Source organism: Coptis chinensis, chromosome 4, assembly GCF_015680905.1.
Source record: "Coptis chinensis isolate HL-2020 chromosome 4, ASM1568090v1, whole genome shotgun sequence".
Classification (NCBI taxonomy): Eukaryota; Viridiplantae; Streptophyta; class Magnoliopsida; order Ranunculales; family Ranunculaceae; genus Coptis; species Coptis chinensis.
The window spans coordinates 80,512,013-80,516,177 of NC_141459.1; the positions used below are offsets into that span (position 1 = coordinate 80,512,013).

General features: G+C 35.6%; 1 long non-coding RNA gene across 1 annotated transcript; it reads left to right on the forward strand.

Annotated features, from left to right (window-relative positions):
• Positions 1–2,468: 2,468 nt before the first annotated feature.
• LOC147505039 (uncharacterized) lies at positions 2,469–3,425 on the forward strand. Its single transcript, XR_015220520.1, has 2 exons — positions 2,469–2,601; positions 3,047–3,425. It is a non-coding gene; the product is annotated as an uncharacterized LOC147505039 (long non-coding RNA).
• The last annotated feature ends 740 nt before the right edge of the window (positions 3,426–4,165 follow it).

The window sequence follows — 4,165 nt, forward strand, 5'->3', positions numbered from 1 at the left end:
TACAGTCATCCTATAGTTTGTGCTATGAAGATGTTACATATTCGATTCTTGTACTTTGGGATCGGATAATTGTATTTCTATGAGGGATGAAGGGTTGAAGAGGAGAGGTTGCAAAAGGGCTTTAATTCATTGTCAATCAGATGTAGTAACCATTAATCGTGTTTTACCCTTTCATGTCGGGTTGCCTTTCTTGTTTTGACCAATATTGTAAGAATTGTTAAAATCAGCGGGATGAATCCAACCGCTGTGGTAGGAACTCTAATTGTTATTTCATTTTCTCAGAGGTAGTTTAGGAATTTATTTTGGGTGTGTATCATGAGGAAGCAACTACAGTTTTCAATCGAGAACTTTCTACGATGTTTCAATCTTGAAAGATCCTCGCCTTCAAAAGATGCTTCTCAAAAGTAGATTTACGTAATTGTGACCAAAGTTAGGAAACCGGATAATAGTATTAATCGTGCTCCATATTTCATATAGGTACTATGTGCACCCGGTATACTAATGGCACAAGTTGTGATCTCACCAATCAACCTCGAAACTGAGGTATGTAGAAATCAGCTTGACTTTTTGAATCCTCTAATATTTTTATCATTTTAGTTCCAAGTTGATTTTTCCGATGAATCGCTAGACAACATTATAATCCATCGGCCTCCATGTGTTTATGCGAGGTAGGATTTGTGTGCTTTCGGAGCCTAGAGCTGTGATTGCTTCTATAATGGAGATGTCAACTTGCAAGTATGCACTCACACTTCATAGCCCAATGCTTTGCAAGCACCCGTAAGTCCCTTTCATCTCCTAATCCTTTTTATTCATGTTTAAACCTATCTCCTTTTTTACTATTCTCTTTTAATTCATAAGGTTTTCATTGGCCTACTGGTTAAGACTTGGGAGGTTGGGCCTAAGGTCTTAGCTTTGATTCCCACCTTCACTGGGGAAAAGGGATTTAAGGGTTTAGGGATTAAAAGTTCTAACAATAAAAAAAAAAAGAGGAATACTCGCAGGCAACTCAACTTCTGAGTTTGCATGCATGCCTACATTAGAAAAAAAATGTTAGAAAACTTGTTACTCGCAACTTTGATTGGCATAAACTCAAAACTCGAACACTTGATTACAAAGCAATAACTCCTTTATGCCCACTGTCCCCTACCACAATCCCACCTCCTTTTATCTGCCTTTCTCCTGTTCTCCTTTGATTTCCTTTTCTGCATATACGTCTTCACCACCATTGATATTAAGTCTGAATATTTCCATGAAAAATGGTTTTCTTAGTCAATTTTAAGCAAATCTTTTTTTTGTGAATTTCAACTCGATTTTAGGATATGTTTTAGCTTGAAATTATGCAAACTTTGGGGACATCCACAAGGATAGATGGTTTGATACTTAGGAATACTAATGTCTTCAAGATTGCAGTGTTTTCAAATTTTGTTTCATTGATTTATGTTCAGATTGAGTCTTCTTGAAATCAATCTCTTTAGTTCAAGATTTTGCTTTATTTCTGTAACTTCAATACAATTTGATTTTGGATTTCACTGCCAGAGATTTGTTCGAAGTCTACTGTGAAATTATTAATTCTTTGTATGAGATAATTTGAGAACCAAAATTAGTTTAAATTCAAGAAGGGAAGAAGGGTGGTGGTTGCAGAATTGGCGTGGTGGGTGAGGTGGTGGAGGGTCATAATGGGGTATAGTAAGATTTTTAGTGACGTTGGAAATCATAACTAGATGGAGGTTATCACCGTTATTAATTTAGTAGCTTCTATTTTGGTTTTAGTAGTGTACTTTTTTATTATTTAGAATTTATTTAGAAGTGTCTAGAATACTCTAAACTGAGTTCTAATAGGTATAGGAAATCACTTTTATGTTATAGATGCTTAGGATTCAAGTTTTCATTGTTTTAGTAGGTTTCTTGGTTGTTTCATGGAGTTATGTTATCTATTTAGAGAGCTCCAAAAATAAATTTACACTACCTTTGATCAATAAACTTATTTACGTACAACTTTCATCTCTCTTATCAATCTTCTTTCTCAATATTTTTCCCTTAAATATTCATTTTCCTCAATTAAATCCTTCCCTTTCTTCTAATTCTCCCCGAGAACTCCGTTTTTAATATTTCTTTACGCTTCCTCCATCATATGGTATTAGAATGAATAGTAGCTTTGCTAAAAAATGAGTGAAACTTGTTAAAGTTGTCATCAGGTAAGTAAATTTGTTGTCTAATAATGAGTATACATGCAAATCACATTCACAAAAAACTACGACCCTTTTAACTGTAACAATTTATGTATGGTCTTATTTGACCGTACTCATCCAAAATAAGTTGGTTGTTATTTTCTACTTCTCTTTTTTAAAAATCCTGTCTACTGTTACACACCAACCTATTGTCCTATTCTACCTTGACTTTCTGATCTATTGTCCTATTCTACCTTGACTTTCTGATCTTACCAAATACCAATCATTCAAGATGAGACACAAGATTCGCTATTCAAATTATTATTCAGGTTTGCCATTGTCATCTTTGGTTTTTGCCCATGAGGCCGGTTCCTCTATAACCGGGTACGAAGATTGATATCTATACCACACACACATCTCGGAGCACACACAGGTACCGAGGCACACACACATATCTCGAATTCAGATCTACTGTAAGATAACACAGTTACAGAAATAATCTCTGTACCCGGTTGTAGAGATCTCGAGTCCTTTGCTCATTAGAATATTTGTAGATAGATAGTACAGAGTGACAGTGGCTATATGAATTACTCTGTTCTTGCCCTGTAATGCCTTTATCCCACTGTTTGGCTGCCAAACTAAGATGGCAGCGACCCTATCCGCATAAGAGGGGGTATCGCGCATATCTTTAGTTAAACCTGTCTCTTTGAATTACCAATAATGACTCTAGGTTTGAAGTTTCTTCCATTTTCTGGAAAGCAATCATCTTCTAGCTTTGCAGTCAAATATGAAGACTTGTGTTGCCATATTATGATTTATTCTGAATATCAAATGACTTCTTTATGTTATTTTTCTTTTTTGGTTGTTATGAATAACAGAATGTATAAAGAACAAAGACCACTATGGCGCACTGTCAACTGTAACGAGATTCCCAAGGATTCCAAACCCTGGGAACAGAAGAAGATGGCACCTCCAAAGATAAACAGATAACCATGGTAACAGACGTCAAAGTTCCATCCAGTCATGACCCAGAGAAGTGTGCAACATCCATTTGCCAGATACAGAGCATACAATTGAGAAGGGATGTACTCAAGAATATTTATATCACCTCACCTTCTTTTTGTAACTTGAGAATACTAATTTGTAGAGGATCAGTTTTCCCTTCCAATCTTTTCTAATTAATCTGTTGACACAAAAATGTCATATGATATATGAATTCCAGCTTTCTGCGCATTAAAACAGAGACAAATTTTCACTTTTCATGTATAGCACTTTGGAATTTTGGCAGTCTAGATTTTAGTAAAAAAAAAAGACTGGATCTCCTCTGGGTCCGAAATTCTGAATTCTGGTTCTTTGCTAAGAACCCAAACTGTCCAATTCTTTGATGCCAATATACCATTGTTGTGTTGTGTGTTGTTTATCACTAGTTAATGCCCGTGCCTTCGGCACGGATTTTATAAAGAGATATTTTACCGAGTGTGATTTAAAATTTCACATGCATTTATTGTAATAATGGAAAAGAAAATTTTATAAATTAACGTATTCGTGAAGTCTAATGACCGTCTAAACTATCTGTGATAACTGATATTGAAGAGGAGTCTCCACCAAATAAACAGACCAATGCATTAAACACAGTTGCTTGCCGCTAAAAAGTCGGTTAGTGTGCAAAGCTATATGAGAGGATATATCATCTATTGAAGTTGTTGATCCGTGGCGGTAAAAGCCGGTGTTTAAATTAATGAAACCACAAAGTGGGTCACCCAAGAAAAAAAAAAAATTGTTTATAGGGAATTATAATTATGAAATACTAATATTGCGTCAACTTGATTTTTTCTTTAGCGCCAACAACCAAGCCATTGCGATGTCCGTCAGCTCACCAAAGAAAGGAGAAAACTGCAGGAGATATTGTCATAGCAGACCTGTTAAAGTCAGGGGCAACTAATTATATGGGAAAGTGAGGCGGAAACACGTTTCAACATAAGAGAACTCCAATTAGG